We start from the raw sequence: 19,995 nt of genomic DNA on the forward strand, positions 1-19,995 counted from the left end.
AATAAGAACCATGGGAGCAATAAAACCCAAAATGTGTAATAGTCATTGTACAAAAGAGAGGAAAAGAAAGTGCTCTAAACTATATAACTGCATGTATATTTAAGTGTATAAGATAGAAAATGATATCACTGAGTTTTATTGGATCATTGAACAGAACTGTTTGCAGTATCATTGTTGGAATGTCCACTTTACAAACTTTAATTTTGTGACTTGAACAATTATTTCTAAGATGACAATTAACTAGTGATTTCCTACTGTTTCATTTTTTTTTCTGTAAATCTGTATAACTTGTACCCTTTCTCTGCTTTTTTTCTCCTTAAATAAAATTTTAAAAATAAATAAATAAATAAATAGTTTCCTTGGGAAATCCAAAGGCTGACTGATAAGCAAGAAGGGGAGATTACAGCCCTTCAAGACCTGAGCCTTATTTTCCCAAGGAACCATTCTAGTCCTTCCTCTAAGCATGCAATGACAAGCTATAAAAATTCTACAAGGGAAATGGTCACTAGAGTTTTCCCAGGACTAAAAACAAAGCTATTCCTCACAAACCCTGGAAGACCTGAGGCTCCCCTTCACAAAGTGAGACTTCAGTACTGCTCCAGGTGCAGATAAGCAGAGTCTCGAGTGACTTAACTCACCACAACCTAGATGGGCACTGTATAGGGACTCCCATTTTTAATTAGATCCATTTTGTGGGTAATCTGGCTTGGGGTATGGCTCTCAGGATCTTGATAATTTATCTAACCTCCCTCTTTGCCACACTTTGCCTTCACAAGAAGTATGGAGATCTGACCTGCTCCTCACCTATATCCTCAACATAACAGTGAAGTTATTTTCTTTCTCTCATCAAATAGAGAACAACAGTATTTCCTCATTGTCTTCTGAAAGCATTTTTTTTCTTCAACCAGCCAGTGAGCCACAGCACCCCAAGGTAATCTCCAGCTAGCATCTAACTATAGAAGATAGAGACCTCTACTCCCTCAGCACCTCACAGAGAATTATGGGGAATATGTGTTCTCAGAGGGAATGACACAGGAGAGTAGGGTGTAGCAAAGCTACGTGGGGAAGTAGATGGGACCTGTCAAGTATAAAATGCCAGGACACCTGTGCAGAACAGTTTTTAAAGCTCTGCACATGGACTTCTTTGAGGACTCAAGCAGGTTTTCAATAGGATGGCCTATACCTAGACCTGAAGTCAATCGGAGGAATGGGTGATATAAAAGCGACAGTTCAAGACACTATGTAGCTACTGTTATATGGGGATATCTTGTGGTGAAACACTATGTTGCTTAAATTGTTCTGTCCTGACCCGTGTTATTATGTTGTTATGCCTTCTTTTATCTTAGTCTCCTTCTTTCTTTTAATTTTTTTAATTAAAGAAAAAAAAAGTGACAGTCCACATTGAGTCCTGCCACTGTGTTTGCACTTGCACAATGGTCCACTCTCATGTTGCAGGGTGTACTTTTTTTCCTACTTTTGTGTGGCCCAAATTTGCTTTGTAGCACCTGTTTCTTTTCCTATCTTTAACAAAATTTTGTTACTGTTTAAAACAAAAGCATCAGAGAAGTTAGGTATGGTGGTGCCTACCTACAGTCCCAGCATGTGGGAGTTTGAGCAGATGGACTACAAGTTCAAGGCCAGCTGGTTTACAAAAAGAGCTGGAAGCTTGCCTGAGCTATAGAAGCTCTGGGTCTTCAGGCCTATGTGCTACAGCTCTTAGTGGCTTTCAGTCATCTTTGTCAGCTCTTCCACAGTTGGGGCTCACAACATCCTTGGTGGCCCCCTGAAGCTTGTATAGCAGTTTGTTGTTTTGGGGGGGTTATCCACAGGTCCTTGTGGGTCTCTGCCAAATCCACTGGTCTTGGTTGTTACTGGTTAAAACTGCTGCTTCCATTGGTTTTTCACTGGTTGTTGCTCATCTCTGTTGCAGGTCTCTGCCACTCTTCAGGGCCAACAGCTCCTAGTGTGTACAGCTCTCTTTTTTTTTGGTCTTTTTGGGATAGGGTCCCACTATGCAGGTCAGGCTGGCTTTGAGTTCACTTTATAGCCAAGGCTGGTCTCAAACTCACAACGATCATCCTGCCTCAACTTACTGCATGCTGGGACTAAAGGCATGCACCACTATGCTTGGCTGTTACAGCTCTATTTAAAGTGACCTGCTCGGCTGGGGGTATAGCTCAGTGGCATATGCACTTGCCTGGCAAGTGCAAGGTCCTGAGTTCAATATCCAGCCCCCCCAAAACTAAATAAAACAAAGTGACCTGCTTTACCACACTGCCCAAATGGATTTACAGGACTTTTCAAGTCCATGCTCCCTGAGAAAAAAAAAATAAGAGGATTTACAGGATCACCTATTGGGACCTATGCTGACACAGGAGATCAATAGAGCAAAGAGAGCCCTATTCCACTGACCAGCAAAGTCTGAAGAAGCAACGCTTCCACAGAACAGCAAAAGAGGCTGAATCGTCTTGGATTGGTCAGAGTTGCATGTCTTGACAGGGTAGCATCATTAGAGATCAGTCATAGGGCAAAGTCAGTTGGGATTGGTTGAAACCTCAAGCCTGCTACAGCAGAAGCTGGCTGGAGCCATCTGATATTAGTCCAAATTTCAGGCTGGCCCAAGTTCAAGGCTTGGAGTTGGCCCAAATTCAAGCCTGCTGCAGTTAAGGGCTAGGGTTTGTCTGTAGTACTTTCAGAGGTCTCCAGCATGCCCTCTGGCTGTCTGTGGGAAAAGAGAAGGATCAAGCTGCTTCTGACCTCTCTCCTAAGGGGAGCAGAGTTATCCAGACCCAGGGTTTTATTTTATTTGAGACAGAATCTAGTTGAATAGTCCAGGCTGGCTTCAAAGTCGCTGTGATTCTCTTGCCACAACCAGCAGGGTTTTTTCAAATACTATTCATTATGGTTTATATCTAGATGTCCACCCAAAGCCTCATATGTTCACACGGGGCCCTTAGGAAAGTGACTGGATCATAGGGGTGTCCACTGGTGACTTTGATGTGATGTAGGGAGGTGAAGCCTGGTCAAAGGAGGTGGGTCACTGGGATCCATCTCCCTCTCTTTCCACTTGCTCTCTCTGCTTCCCACCACCATGTCATGAGCAGCTTCTCCTCTGCCATATCCAAAGCCTCTACAAACAAAGCCAAAATAAATCTTTCCTCCTTTAAATTGTTGGTGTCAGGTACAGTACTGTGTGCCAGCAATGAGACAGTAAGATACTATTTTTCTTAAATAAGATACTATTAAAGCTAAATTAGTAGTGATTCAACCTATACTTTTATAATTTAAGATGTTAATCATATTCCCAACATAATAAGAAAAAAAGTAAAATATGCAGAAAAGAAAAATAGAAGGGAGTCAAAATGATATGCAAAATGATTATTAAAAAAAGCAGGTAAACTGGGCATGGTGGTGCACTCCTGTAATCCTAGCAGTGGGGAGGTTGAGGCAGGAGAATTGTTGCAAATTCCAGACCAGCCCCAGCCAGGGCTACAAATTGAGTTCAAGGCCAGCCTGAACTGCATAGTGAGATCCTGTCTCAAAAAGACATAAATAAATAAATTAATTAATTAATTAAAAGGCAGGAATAGTAGCTAGTCAAAAGGCTAAGGCAGCTCACCTCCCTGGTAAGTGGCTGCAGTGTGGCAGACTATGGCCCCTCCAGGGGGAGAACCACCAGTGTCTTCTAAGATCCACATTATGTTGGAACTTATGAAGCTGGGAAACCAACCAACCAGCCTGCCTCCCTGCTAAGCAATAGTGAACCCATTGGTGCATGGCCTAGAGTCAAACATCCCACTTCCCTACCCCACTTCTCCTGTCCCCCCGTTAGCAAATGGGAACCAGAAATCTCAGCATCTTCTGGGAGGTTGACTATAGCATATAAGGGGGATTTCCTTCTACCATCTCTTTGAAGGCAAATATTTTTATTACAGTTTGGCTCTATTCTGATTAATGGTACTGCTCTATTCAATATTCTGTTTTGATAAGTTCTATAATGTTCTGTATTTCATTTTATTTCGATATACGTGATTGAAAGAACTATTGTAAAGATAACAAAATATACTGTGATACCTATTACTATTATCCCAGTAACCTGCTGTGAAGTTCTGTACCAATTTCACTGTATCATCTTAGCTGGCTTTATTCTGTCTCGATCTGTTGTATTTTACTACTTTCAAAATAAAAAAAAAAAAAGGCTAAGGGAGGAGGAATAAGTTTGGGGCCAGTTTATATACCTTAATGACACTATCTTACAAAAAAGTCTGGGGATGTATCTTAATAGGAAACCTCATAAATGTCATGTTCAATTCTTAGTACTGTGAAAAAGAAGACATAGAAACAAAATGGTGAAATGGCAGAAATCCTTTTTAGATAGAGATTAAATGCAAGTGGCTTAATCTCTCCATTTAAAGGCAGAGATTATGGCCATAAAATCTGTTTTTTTTTTTTTTTTTTCTTTTTCTTTTTTATCGGTACCGGGATCGAACTCACGACTGCCTGCTTGCAAGGCAGGCGCTTATGCCGCTGAGCTAAATCCCCAGCCCCCAAATCTGTTTTTTAAAAAAGGCAGTCCTGAGATCCCCACAGTTGTGATTTTTTATTTGAACCAAGAAGACAGTAAAATTAAAGAGAAGAGTACCTAAAGACTGCTGAATTTACTTCAAATAAAATGGGATACAAAACTAGAAAAAAGAAAAGCAAAAAAGCAAAACTGAGCTGGCTATGGTAGCAAATGCTTGTAATTCTAGCACTCAGGAGGTGAGGCAGGAATATCTCATTGAGTTTGAGGCCAGCTGGGAGTACATAGTGAGTTTAAGGTTAGCCTGAACTACATGGCCAGGCTGTTGGCACAGAATAAAAAAGCAAAAAGGCACAGAATAGGACAATGTGTTAGAAAACATCCATTTTGGGTGTGATAGTGCATACCTATAATCCCAGCACTTGAGAGGCTGAGGCCAAGGATCACCATAAATTCAAGGCCAGCCTGGGGCTACACAGAGTAAATTCAGAGACAGTTTAAACTTATGCATTGAGGTCTTGTTTCAAAGACTCTACCCCTCAAAATAACAGCAAAACTCAAACACACACACACCAAAAGACACACACACACACTAAAAAAACCCAAAAAACCCCAAAAAGCAATACAAAACATTACCCAACTCTATGTTATCTATAAGACACTCATTTTGGATCTTTAAGGGACCTCAAAACAACATAGCACATATGCAACCCTGGTTTCAATCTCTAGCTCTGCAAAAAAACAAAAGTAATAATAGTGTGAAAGCAAAAAGGAAAGACATGCAAACAGCTTAATGACAGCTGAGATGGCCGTATTAATATCAGACAAAACAGATTAACTCAAGAACTATTATAGAACTATTATAATTATATAGCTAGATATTGATAAAAAGTCAATCTATCAAGAAAATATAACAATTAAAAACATATATATATACACACACACATATAGCCACAGAACCCTCAAAATGTATGAAGCATAATGGAGAGAAATGAAGAACAAAACAGACATTTCTACAACAGACACTGCAGTATCTCACCTTCAATAATGAATAAAACAAGCAAATGGAAGACCAATAAGGAAATGGAGGACCTGAGTATGAACCAAGTAAAAATACATAGAACATTCTTTGCAAGTGCAAATGGGATATTCTCCGGGATACCAAGACAAGCTCAATAAATTCTAAAGCACTGAAATCACATGAAATACCTTCTCCTACCATGATGAAATAAAATTAAAAATTAGTAATTGAAATAAATCTGAAAGTTTTTTATAAGTATGTAGAAAGTAAGCATCTCAATTTAAGGTAACAACAAATGATTCAAAAAGTTAAAAGTTTTTTGTTAAAGTTGCTTTTTCTGTGTATTTGTCTAACTATCACTTAAAGAGTAAAAAGGCATGGCCTCAAACTTGTTTCTTTTTGTCTTTTTCCTTTTTATCGGTACCCGGGATCAAACTCACGACTGCCTGCTTGCAAGGCAGGCGCTTATGCCGCTGAGCTAAATCTCCAGCCCCCCTCAAACTTGTTTCTGTAAGGAGAGAAAATGAGCAAAGATCCCAGCAGCAATCTGCATCTCTTCTCTCCTTCTGACTGGGTGGCCTAACTCTGGTGTTAACAACAATGAAAGCACTGAGAGTAGCCTGAGTATTAGGAAAAAGACTATTACAATTTACAGGATAAAAAAAGCAGCACTAAATAATATTCGCTAATGAAAATTCTAACTAGTTATATAATTATAAACCTAAAGCCAAAAAAACTTACTATAACATGAGCAGTATATCTAAAAGTATACTCTGTCTTGTATATGAAAAATGCTAACAAATTTTGTCTGACTTCTACAAACTTCTGGGGTAACTATTCACCAATATTCTACTTTAATTTTCGGCCCTTGCTTGTTTAACATGTTTATAAAATGAAGTTAAAGCATCAAGAACTTGCTGATGTCTTTGTCCTCTTCTCCAGACTAACAAATGATGATGGTTTACCAAACAATTAAGACCCATCTTCCTATGTATCCTTTAGACCAGTCAGAGTAGACTGGCAGGGTCAGTGTTCTCTCCAGCAGCTAGAAGAAGGTAGACCTTTGGCCCCTCTGCATCCCCTGAAAATAAGGGATCAGTCTTGTGTGTGTATGAGGCAGGGGCGTGAGGGCGTGGGGATGGGTGGGTGAAATAGGGTAGGAGAAATAAAGAAGGCAGAAAAGACACAGGGAATATCTTTCTTTTTTCTATTTATTTATTTATTTATTTATTTATTTTTTGGAGACAGGGTCTTGCTCTGTAGTTCACGTTGACCTTGGACTCACTCACTATATAGCCAAGGATGGCCTCAAAGTAGCAGCAATTCTCCTGCCTCAACCTCCAAATTGCTGGGATTACAGGAATGTGCCACCACGCCTGGCTGGGAATATCACATTTTATAAATTGTACTTTTAAGAAGTAAAAGAGAGCCATCTTTGCACTTGTAAAATGAGCCACAATCTTTCTACCTTGGTTGTTTTTCTGTAAGTTAAGTCTAAACCTTCATAGATTCACAAATTCCACATATTTCACATGCCAAAACATACAAATATTCCCAGCTACATACTATAAAGTGCATCTCTCTTGGGGGTCTGCATTTTATTTTTTTGAGTGCGCACTTTTAAAAACTTGCCTGACAAATCCCTTTATATCTCTTTTGTTTTAAAAGTTAGCAGAAGAAGAACGAAAATAAAGATTAGATGGAAATAAATGAAACTGAAATTAGAGAATGATAACCCGACAACAACAACAACAAAGATGCGCAAAACTGACAAACCTTCAGCTAGACTGACCAAAAAGAAAAGACATTCAAATTACTGAAATCAGCCAAGTATACCTGTAACTTCAGCTACAGGCTGAAGAGGATTGCATGTTCAAGGCAAGCCTGGGCAACTTAGTGAGACCTTAACTCATAAATATAATTAATAATTAATGGTGGTTCTGGGGATTGAACCTCGACTCACTGAGCTACATCCCCAGCCTTTTGATTTTAAGTCAAGTCAATTTGCCTAGCTGGAATTTAAACTTGCAAGTCTTCCACCTCAGTCTCCCCAGGGCTAGAATGACAGGCAAGGGTGCCATTATGCCCAGCTTCAAAAAGAAAAATTTTAAAAACAGTCTGGCATTATAGCTCAGCATTACAGCATTTGCATAGTTTATTTGAAGCCCTTGGTTTAATCCCCACGAGTACCATCAAAAAAGAAAGAAAAAGAAGTTGCTTAAATCAGGAGAGAATACACTGCCAACAAATTAGATAACAGACAAATTTCTAGAAACTTCTAAACTACCAAAACAGACATAAGAAATAGAAAATCTAAATAGACCTATAACATGGAAATTGAATCAGTAATGAAAAACTTCTAACCTTAACAAAAAGTCCCGGACAGATGACTTTACAGTGAAGTCTTCTGTGTATGTGTGTGTGTGAAAGAGAGAGACAGACAGACAGAGACAAGAGAGAGAGGGAGAGGGAAAGAGATAGAGATGAGGGCAAATCTAGGGTCTTCAAAATACTATGTATGCACTCTACCACTGAACTGTAACTCCAGCCTAGCTATGAAATGCTATGGGCTGGGGGTTTAGCTCAGTGCTATAAGCGCCTGCCTGGCAAGTGCAAGGCCAGGAGTTCAATTCCCGGCACCACCAAAAAAAAAAAAAAAAAAAAAAAAAAAAAAAAAAAAAAAGAAAGAAAGAAAAGAAATGCTTAAAGAACCAACACCAAAACTTCTCAAACTTTTCTTTTAAAAAACTGAGGAAGCTGGATGTGGTGGTGCATACCTGTAATCACAGCAATTGGGAGACTGAGATAGGAGACTCACTGTGAATTTGAGGCCAACCTGAAGTGACAGGGAAAAACTGTACAAGACAAATTATTCTTTTTAAAACTTTATTCATTTGAAACTGCCTAGTTCTGTAACTGCTTCATGGTTGTGTCATCACTTTCTTAACCCCTGTAAACATGAGAGTGTAACTAAACATACAGGAAGCCTGACTGTACCACTGTACCAAACTTCATGAACTGATGATCATTAATCTACCCTTGTAAGCGACGATCTTATCCTGCTAGCTGATCAGAAGAACTGCCAGGCTGTTCTGTCTTGCCTTGTAGCTCCTTGGTAGCTCTTGCTTGTGCATCATATAAAAGCCCTAGACCACCAGAGATCAGTGCCTGATATTCTGGGAATGATCCCAATCAGTGCCCGTGGACATAAATACATTTACCTCCAAATCCTGGCTGTTGTTTTGGTGTTTTTGCTTGCCACTGCAGAAGTACATGGCAAGATTCTGTCTCAAAATAGAAAAAAACTTAAAAAAGAGAAAATGTCCTAATTCATTTGATGAGGCCAGTATTACCTTAATTACCAAGCTAGAAAAGACATCCTAAGAAAAAACTACAGAACAAGGCCGGGGGTGTGTAGCTTAGTAGTAGAGCACTTGCCTACACAGATCTGGAATCAATCCCCAGTACTTCAAAAACAAAAACAAAAATAAACACAAACAATAAAAAACCTACACACTACCCTTATGAATATACACATGAACATCTTCAATAAATCCTAGCAAATTAAATACAGCATCATAGTAGAAGGATTATATACCATGACTCAGTGTGGTTAATCCCAGAATCCAAGGGTGGCTCAACACATCAAAACCATTCAATGTAGGCTTTCCCAGGCAGCAGGCTCTGCCATGCTGATCTGGAAAGTGGCCAGAAGAGGAACCACGCCTTCCCGTGAGCCAGCTGGTGTGCCGGCTGAAAAACCAGAACAGCATCCCCCAAACCTCAGGGTGAGACAATAGCACCAGCACCTGAGGGAAGGGAAGAGCTTGATGTTTACTGTGTGGCTGACTCTGCAGGCCTGGGGCAGGTGGTCTCGGCATCTACTTGGAGGATGGCAGTGTGCACTGTGGCAATGGTAGGGGATTTCCTCCTATCTTGTTTTTGAAATTCCATGTTTTGTTCTATTTTACTGTTCTGTTTTATCCCAGTGTCTAGCAATGTGAACAACTATTTTGTTGCTGGGTTTTTTTTTTTTTTTTTTCTTCCGGTACCAGGGATCAAACTCACAACCTTCTGCTTGAAGGCAGGTGCTTATGCCACTGAGCTAAATCCCCAGCCCCTGTGAACAACTATTTTGAAGCTAGCAATGTGTGGTACTATTCTCAGTTTTATTTTGTTTTACTGTTTTGTTTTATTCAATATTCTGTTTTGACTGATTTTACTGTGTTGTTTGATTTTGATATGTCTGCTGGTAATGGACAACTACTGTGAAGATAGCAAGGTATACTATGGTAGTCACTGCTGATTTCCTATTATCCTGTTCTGAAGTTCTGTACCCTCACTGCTTTGTTTTGATTGACTTTACTCTGTTTTGTTTTGGTTCTATTCTGTTTAAAATTTTAAAAAGGAAAAAAAAATCATCCAGTGTAATACCCCACATTAGTGAAAGCATGCTCATCTCTATTAATCCAAAAAAGCACTTGAAAAAAAAAATCCAATACTCTTGCATGGCAAACACACATGGAACAGAAACTAGGAACACAACCCTTGACTAGGAGGCTTCTATGGAGAACCACAAGTAACATCAACTCAGTGGTGAAGAAGGAAAGCTTTTCCTAAGACCAGGAAGAAAGCGAGGGTATTTGCTCTTGCTGTTTTTATTCTAGCTAGGACAATTAGGCAAGGAAAAGAAGTAATAGCCACCAAACTGGAAATGAAGAAGTCAAGTTATCTCTATTCAGAGATGACATGATCATATATATAGAAAATCATAAATAAAATACAATCCTAGCAGAACTAATAAAAAAATTGAGCAAAACCCACAAAATCAACATACAAAAATCAGTTATATTTCTATATACTAGCAATGGATGATCTAATATAATTTTTAAAAAACTATTCCATTTTAATAGCATCAAAGAGGGAGAGAACAAGTTAGCATCTCCCAAGAATCAGCCATGCTGGAACTTGGGGGAACAGCCAAGAGAACAATGAGCCATCCTTCCTGGTAAGTGGCACAAGTGAGCCACGGACGTCCCAGGGAGAGAATAAATCAGTGTCTCCTGTGAGTCTACTGGTGTGTGGGCTGAGAATCAAACATTCCATGGCCCCCTGCACTCCCCCCGGCCCACCCCAGCAACTATGGTTTTGAGGTCAGTTGCTAGAATTAATAGCAACTAAGCTACATAAAGCAACTAAATGCTTATACGGTTTGGTTGATTATGCTGACCTGGGGTCAGAGGTCTGAGCATCTCTTGGGAAAATGACAGTATGCAACATAGCAAATATGGATGATTTCCTTCTATCTTGTCTTTGAAGGCCAATATTCTTTTCACTGTTTTGCTTTGTTCTGATTGTTTTGCTCTATTCAATATTCTGTTCTGATTGGTTTTATAGTATTCTGTTTTTGGTTTGACTGTGCTATACCTGATTGAACGGACAACTATTGTGAAGATAACAAGATATACTATGGTATCTATTATTGTTATCCCCATATCCTGCTCTGAAGTTCTGTACCAGTTTCACTGCATTATCTTGATTGGCTTTGTTTTGTTGTTTTACTATCTTTTAAATTAAAAAAAAATTTAAGTAAAGAATTAAATACTTAGAAATTTAATCAAGAACACACAAAAATCAGGTATGGTGGCAAGACCTGGACATGGTGGCACGCCTTTATAACCTAGCATTCTGGGAGGCTGAAGCAATAGGATAGCAAGTTCAAGCCCAGCCTGGAGACTCAGTGAGACACCATCTCAAAATAAAAACTGAGAAGCTCAGTGAGAGGACCCTGAATCCAATCCCCAGTACTGCCCACCCTAGATGTGCAAGAATCTGGGCATGGTGACACATACCAGTAAACCCAACACTTGGGAGGCAGAGGCAGGAAGATTGTGAGTAAAAGCACACCCTGGGTTTTATAGCAAGTTCAAGGCCAGCCAGGACATTACAAAATACTGCTGTAAGAAATTAAAGAACTAAATAAAGGGAAAGTCATCCTATGCTCATGAATTATAGGACTTAATGTTAAGACAGCAATGGACCCCAAACTGATGTATACATTCCATTCAATCTCTTTCAAAATTCCAACTGCCATACTGGGGCAGGAGCTCATTCTTCTGAGATGTACCTAGCATGCACATGGCCCTAGGTTTGATCTCCTGTACAAAACAAAAACAAAAAATACAGAGAAAAGAAAAAAAAGAATGAAAAAGATCTTAATATTCTTTTAGAATGGACAGGCTGATCCCAAAATTCACACAGACTTAAAACACAAAACAATCAGGGGCTGGGGATTTAGCTTAGCAGCATAAGTGCCTGCCTTGCAAGCAGGCAGTCATGAGTTCGATCCCCGGTACCGATAAAAAGGAAAAAGACCAAAAAAAACAAAACAATCTTTTTATTTTTTATTTTTTTTGAAACAGGGTCTTGCTATGTAGTTCAGATTGGCTTTGAATCCACTACAAAGCCCAGGCTGGCCTTGAACTCACAGTGAGTCTCCTGCCTCAGCCTCCCAAGTGCTGGGTTACAGGTGTGTACCACCATGTCTGGCCATTAGACAATCTTGACAGAGAAAAGCAAACGGTGGAAAACCATCACTTCCTAATATCAAACTTACCACAAAGCTACAGTAATCAAAATAGTATGATACTGGCACAAGGCTAGACATACAGACCAAATGGAAGAAACAACAAGCTCAGAAATAAATCCTTAATGTAGTCAAATGATTTTGACAAGATTACTAAAACCATTCAGCACATGAAAGAACCATCTCTTCAATAACTTCAGGTAATAAAGATTCAGTAATCCCTATCTAAAAGACTGAGAGTGGATCCTTACCTAATACAATGTATAAAAATGAATCATAGACCTATTTTTTCCCGGCACTGCAGATTTATCCAAGGACTTTACACTCCTTATAACTTCAGACTTTTGAAAAATATGAAACAGTTTCACTAAATTGCTAAATTGCCCATGATAGGATTAAATTTGTGATCTTGTCTTAGCCTCCCAGATAACTGGAATTACAGGTGTATGCCATCATATCCTTCTCAAAGACTTAAATTTAAGAGTGAACTTTTAGAAAAAAATACAGATGAAAATCCTAATAACTTGAATGAAGCAATGGTTTCTTTTCTTTCTTTCTTTGTTTTTGAGACAGGGTCTCTCTATGCAGTTCAGGCTAGCCTTGAGCTCATTTCGTAGCCTAGGCTGGTCTTGAACTCACAAAGATCCTCCTACCTCAGCCTCCCAAATGCTGGGATTACAGGCGTGAGCTACCACGCTGCCCAGCTTTAATGGTTTCTTAAATTTGGTAACAAAAGCACAAGCAATAAAAGAGACAACAGATAACCTGAACTAAAAATGTCTTGCATCAAAAGATACTAAGTAGAAAGACAGAGAAGAAAAAAAGACAACCCCAAAGAATAGAGGAAAGTATTTGCAAATCATCCTATGTTCATGAATTATAGGAATGGTGAAAAAGAATGGTAATGAGGATGGTAGGATACAGCTGGTAAAATACATGGAATGGAGATTTGTAAGAAAACAACTGACACTGAAGTAGAAGTCCTAGGTAAAGAACTCAAAACCCAATTGGAAAAATCTTTGAAAAGATAAAAGAAGAAATAATAAGCAAATATATAAGTTGTTTTAACAAGCCCAAAGAGAATCTGGCTGAACAGATAAGGTATTTTTACCATAAAATGCTTGACAAGCTTAACGAAGAGATAAACAGTAAACCGAGTTAAGCAAGACAAAACTTGAATGACCACTTGGAAAAGAATTAGCATAAAAAGAAAGCAAGCAGAGATCCATGATATGGAAAATTCAGTGAAAAGCAAAGATTTAAAATGAAAGCAACATGAGGACAGAGTGCCAGAAATATAAGAAAATATGCATGTAGTAGGTCAGAATCTCTATGCTACTCTTAAAGATGCCATGACACCAGACAAGCTAGATTAAAGAGCTGTTATATGACTCAACAAACAAACAGCAAAACACCCCAACAAATCAAAACAAAAAACATAAAAACCCAACCTCAGAATTATTGGGATAAAGGAAATTTAGAAGATGACTCAGTAGCTAGGTATGGTCGCACATGCCTGTAATTCCAGCACCTAAGAGGCTGAGGCAAGAGTACTCCTGTGAGTTCAAGGCCAACCTATATAGTGAGTTCAAGGCCAGCCTCAACTACATAGTGAGATCCTGTGTCAAACAAACAAAAAAAAAGACTCAGAGCATTAAAATTTTTTTCACTGAAAATCACAGCAGAAAATTTCCCAAAATTAGGGAAAAAAATTCAATATTCAAGTACAAGAGGCATCTAGAACTCTGCATAGTCATGACCAGAAAAGAACCTCTCTACAGTACATCATAACCAAAACTCCAGAAACTCAACAAGAAGAGAGAATACTAAAAGCTGTTAGAGAAAAACAGCAAGTAATACAAGTAATCTATAAAGGCAAGGCCATCAGAATAAAGATCAGGAAAGTCTGAAGTTGAAGTTTTTTAAGCACTGAAAGAAAACAACTGTCCACCCAAAGTTTTACACCCTGCAAAAGTAGCTTTCAAACTTGATGAAGTGTGCCACCATGCCCCAGATTATATCTCAAGCCATAAGGCATGCTTGAATAAATACAGAAGACTTGAGCTAATCCACTGTATACTAACTGATCATAGTGGAGTGAAGCTAGAAATCAACAGCAAAAAATGTCACAAAAACTACGTAAACACATGGAATGTAAACAATATATTACTGCCAGGTGTAGTGCATGCCTATAATCCCAGCAATTAGGAGGCTGAGACAGGAGGATCACTGTGAGTTCCAGATCAGCCTTGGCTACATAGTGAGTTCAAAGCCAGCCTGAGCTACAAAGTGAGATCCTGTCTCAAAAAGAAAACTAACAGGCCGGTGGGTTTAGCTCAGTGGCATAAGCACCTACCTGGCAAGCATGAGGTCATGAGTTCAATCCCCGATACAAAGAAAGAAAGAAAGAAAGAAAGAAAGAAAGAAAGAAAGAAAAAAAACCAAAAAGAAAAACTGAGAGGGCTGGGGATTTAGCTCAGTGGTAAAGGCGTCTGCCTGTCAAGCGCAAGGCTGGGTTTGATTCCCAGTACCACAAAACAAACAAACAAACCAACAAACAAACAAAAAAAAAAACCCTGAGTAATCAATCAATGGATCACAAAAGAAATCAGAGAAAAAGTAATTTTTAAAAATGTTCCTAGAAGCAAATGACGTGAAGTACAACATATCAAAACCTACAGAACATGATGAAAGCAGGTCTAAGAAGGAAGGTCATATCTGTAAATGTACACATAAAGTAAGAGTAGTCCCAAACAGATAACCTAATGATGCATGTCAAGGACCAAGAAAAACAACAGTCTAAATCTGAAACTAATACAAGGAAGAAAATTATAAATGAGTGAAAAGTAATGAAATTGAAACTGAAAAAAACAATATAAACAATCAAGGAATCAATGAGTTGATTCTTTGAAAGGATGGAAGGGAACCTGGGGTGGGAGAATAGGAGGGAAGGAAAGGAGAAGAAGGAAAGGAAAGGATCAAGATGCAATATGCAGGCATCCCAATTCCCCTACAATGAACATATGTACTATGTATCACGTTAACATACTAATAAAGAATGGGAAAAATGCAAATCACATATTTCACAAGGGATCAATATTCACAACACATAATGAATCCTACAACAACAAAATAATCCAGATGAAAAACAAGCAACAGTATGTGCAATGGCTGGGATTTGGACATAGATCTGCATTTAAAAAGAAAAGGCATTTCAATAGGCATTTCTCCAAATAGAAACAAAAGACCAATAAGCCCATGAAAAGTGGTCATACATGCTTATAACCCAAACACTCTGGGAAGCTGAGGCAGGATCAAAAGTTCAAGCCAGTCTGATCAACGTAGCAACTTAATAAAAAAATTTTAATTTGTAAAATAAAAAATTTGAAAAAGGACTAGAGACTTCCGGGAGAACATGGCAGAGAGATAATAGCAGCTATGGAGGCTCTCTGAGATGCCCAGCCGAAAATCCAGGAATGGTGTGGTGTGAGGAGTCCTAAGCAAGGGGAGATATACCCTGCCAACCCAGGAACGAACTAAGCTGAGAAAAACCAACTGGAAATGCAATCCTGCTGCTACAACCGGAACAGATAAAATCTCAGCAGAAGCTGGAACCCACGCGGTGATTTGAATTTCCTGCTGCAGCTGCTTCATCTGAATCAGCACAGCAGGGACAGAAAGGCAAAATCTCTGAGAGTGGGAATCGGCGAACAGAGTTGAGAGTGAAACTGGCGGGGAGCCCTGCATCGACCTACAGTGAGTGAGAGAAATGGGGACCCTTCCATAGAGTAAGAGGCTCTAACAGAGGACATTCTGGGACGGGGCAGACTAGCCGGAACAGGATACTGCAAGTGACTTTAGTCACATATTACCCTCTCAAGCAGGATTGGTAAGGAGCCCTGACCTGGGTGACGCCATGGACTAAGACCCAGTAGGTTAGCCCAAACCAGGTCCCAGCACCTGGCGGTGCACCCTAATACAGTGAAGCCTTCAGTAGGTTGACCGACCTGGAGGGGTGCACCCAGCAGAGGCCGCCCAGGTCTGTCTCCCTAGTACACTGCAGTGGGCGGGAACACCTCGCTGGCAGATTCACACAAACTGTAACCAACAAAGAAAGAAACTGGGCCTCCTATGTACACCTGTATGGAAATAACAAAAAGTATGGGAAGAGGGAGCAACAAGAAAGGGTCCTCAGCCCCCAATCCTGAAAACACTGATCCAGGAAAGGGAAATGCAAAGGAGAATGAGGACAGAAAAAATGCTATATCAGACACGGCACCAATAGACATAAAGCGATATCTCCGGAGCCTCATAGACAAGTTCAAAAGTGAAGTATTTAATGACCTAAAGCAAGATATAAGTAGAATAGTTAGAGAAATGCTAAGCACCACCCAAGAAAAAACAGATGGTGGAATGGAAGAACAGAAAAAAAAGGGGTAGAGAAAACAGAATACGTGAAGCAGGTTCAAAGAGATTATTAGGAAACTAAAAACTCTATTGAAAGCTGGCATAACAGCTTGAAAGAAACTAACGACATTATCTGAACTGGAGGGCAGATTTGTAATGTGGGAGCATGAAATGAAAAACTTCTTAAAAATAACAAGAAAACAAGCAGCAATAATACAAAGGCTAGAAGATAAGAGGATCTATAACTTAAGAATTAAGAACGCAAAAGAAGAAGTAGAGACACAAACAAATGAACTACAAAGGCTATTCACAGAAATAATCCAGGAGAATTTCCCTAATTTAGCAAAAGGTAAAGATACCCAGATGTATGAGGCATACAGGACCCCAGCCACCTACAACCCAAACAGAAATACACCCAGGCATATAATAATCAAAATTCCTGAAATCCAATATAAGAACAGAATATTAAAAGCCGTCAGAGACAAGAAACAGATCACGGGCTGGGGATTTAGCTCAGCAGCATAAGTACCTGCCTTGCAAGCAGGTGGTCGTGAGTTGAATCCCTGGTACCAATAAAAATGAAAAAGACAAAAAAAAACCCAAAAAACAAAAAACAGATCACTTACAAGGGAACACCCATCAGAATTACAGCAGACTTCTCGGCACAAACCATCAAATCACGAAGAGCGTGGGGGGGGGAATAATTCAAGCTTTGAAAGATAATGACCTCCAGCCAAGATTGATATATCCTGCACAACTGTCCCTAGAAATTGATGGAAAAACAAGGTGCTTCCAGGATAAAGAGGAACTAGGGGAATTTGCAACCACCAATTCAACTCTACAGAGAATACTGCAGGATATTCTAAAAAAGGAAAATACCAATATTCCAGAAACAGTGAAAGACAGGCTACAATGAATGGAGCAGAAATCAAAATGAAGAAGACAAACTGACAACTAATGACATAAAAAGAGCTCAACAGAAATGAGGCAGAGAAGGCTGGATGGTAGGAACAGCTATTTTGGAGAAAACAAGACATCATAATAGCTAGTACTGATTTAATATCATCTTGTTTTGAAGTCCCATCAAGCTTTTGTTCTTCTGTCTCCATCAATCTTAACATGTTGTATATTATTGGATTTTATTATATGTGATAATATAAACAAAAACTTTTATAGACAAGATTATACAGAAACCATCGTTCATTTTCTGTTAGTTGGTTCTAAATACCCTGTAATACTGTCATTCTCTTGAATGGTTTTACACTGTCTTGGTATGTTTGATGCTAGAGTATATGAACTTATACTCACTATGGTAACTACTTTTATGTCGGGATATCAGGAAACACTATTTTGCTTAAATGGTTATGTTTTGACCTGTGCTGTTTTGCTGTTATGTCCTCTTTTATCTCAATCTCCTTTTTTTATTATTTATTTTTATTTTTTTAATTAAGGGAAAAATTTTTTTAAAAATAGCAGGATATATTATAGTAAACCACTTTGATTTCCTGTTAACTTGATTTGAAATTCTGTATTGCTCTCACCATCCTGTTTCAACTGATTTCCCTCTGTTCTGTTTTGCTTGATAGTCCCAAGTTCGAGAATATAGGCAACAACTGTGAAGACAGTAAGATTCATTATGACACCCATTCTGGTTTGATTATTATCTTCTTTTGGAGTCCTGTAATGTCTCCAGTGTTTTGGTTTTATTGGTTTTGTTCTTTATTGTTTTGTTTAATTTTATTATAACTGATGATATAGGCAATTCTTTTTAAGATATCAAGAGGCATTATGGTAACCATTGTTGATCACCTTGTTTTTTGTTTTTACAGTATTATGTCCATCCTTTTGATTTGACTGACTCTGTTTTGTTATGTCACATTTGGTTTTATTCTCTTCAAAAAAAGTAATAAGAACAGTGGGAGTAATAAAACCCAAAATGTGTAATTGTCATTGTACAAAAGAGAGGAAAAGAAAGTGCTCTAAAGGATATAACTGCATGTATATTTAAGTGTATAAGCTAGATAACCATATTACTGAGTTTTGTTGGATCATTGAACAGAACTGTTTCCAGTCTCACTGTTTGAATGTCTGCTTTATATGCTTTAATTTTGTAACCTGAACAACTATTTCTAAGATGACAATATGTAATCTATTAACTAATGATTTCCTACTGTTTATTTTTTCTGAAATTCTGTATAATTTGTACCCCCCCCTTTTTTTATTTTTCTCCTTAAATAAAAAAAAAAAAAAAAAAAAAAGGACTAGAAAGGTACTCATTGTGAAGGCCCTGCATTCAGGCCATAGTGCTAGAGAAAAAGGGGGAGGGGAACTGAAAAAGATGCTTCTTTTTTTTTTTTTTTTTTTTTTTTGGTACAGGGGATCAAACTCATGACTTCACGCTTGCCAAGCAGGTAGTTACGCGGATGAGCTAAACCCCTGGCCACAAAAAGATGCTTAGTCATTAGGAAAATGTGAAGCGAAATCCCACTAATAAAACACTTCACACCTATTAATTATTATAATAACAAGTGTTGGTGAGGATGTGGAAAAACTAGAACCCTGACCACAGTGGTGGCAAGATAAAGTAGTACAATCATATATGGGAAACAGTCTGGCAACAATGATTTAGCAATTCTATTATCATATATGGACGTTTTTAAAGCTAAAATATCTTTTAGGATAGTATTATCAAAAGAATGGAGACCAGGGACTCAGATTTCCGGCCTCCAATGTTCATGGCAGCCTCATTCACAATAGCTAAAAGGTGGGAACAACTGGAGTATTCATTGAAGGTAAATATAAAATGTGGTATAGTCTCTCAAATGGAATACTATTCAGCCATAAAAAGCAATGAAAGGCCTTGCTCATGCTCTACTACTGAGTTATACCCACAGCCTATGTATCAGTATTTCATTTAATTTTATCACATTTAAAAATTAATAATATAATACAATGGTAACTTAGAATTCTCTATTAATTAGTTCTAAGAGGTGCAAAGGTACCAAACAAATGGTTCTGGTGAAAAGGGTAATGAATCACAAACCAATCAATAGTGACAAGTTCTAACTTGCATGTCGAGTGCTGGGACAGAATTTTCATATCACGGTGGTGTAGCACATGCCTGGTAATTCCACTACTCCAGAGGCTGAGGCAGGAGGATCATGGTGAGTTTGAGGTCAGCCTGAACTACATAGTTAGACCTGGTCTCACACACAAAAAAGCTGAGCACAAAATCTGATGAGTTTCCAAGCAATTGTGTACCAAGGCAGGACTGAGAATGAAGAACTAATGACGTGTATGCTTTACATGAATGAAAGCTGTTTTTGTTGTTGTTTTCCAAGGAAGATCATACCCTAGACGATGCATGCTAGGCAAGACTTTACCATTGAGCTAAGTTGCCAGCCTGACAACTGATACCAAAAACTGAAGTGTAAAATAAGATAACATTTAGAGACAAAG

At 38.7% G+C, this 19,995-nt stretch overlaps 1 protein-coding gene and 1 long non-coding RNA gene across 2 annotated transcripts in view; both read right to left on the bottom strand.

Annotated features, from left to right (window-relative positions):
* The window catches only part of Zgpat (zinc finger CCCH-type and G-patch domain containing), a 53,454-nt gene that overhangs the window by 13,661 nt on the left and 19,798 nt on the right, over nt 1-19,995 (bottom strand). The window lies entirely within an intron of this gene.
* Nucleotides 5,933-19,995, bottom strand: part of LOC134475926 (uncharacterized) — a 33,230-nt gene continuing 19,167 nt past the window's right edge. Inside the window, exon 2 of the long non-coding RNA XR_010047243.1 lies at nt 5,933-18,149. This is a non-coding gene — a long non-coding RNA (uncharacterized LOC134475926). The remainder of the gene's footprint in view (nt 18,150-19,995) is intronic.

The sequence above is a fragment of the Cavia porcellus genome, unplaced genomic scaffold (assembly GCF_034190915.1).
Source record: "Cavia porcellus strain 051 isolate PalLab524CR breed Dunkin Hartley unplaced genomic scaffold, mCavPor4.1 scaffold_5, whole genome shotgun sequence".
In the NCBI taxonomy this organism is placed as follows: domain Eukaryota; kingdom Metazoa; phylum Chordata; class Mammalia; order Rodentia; family Caviidae; genus Cavia; species Cavia porcellus.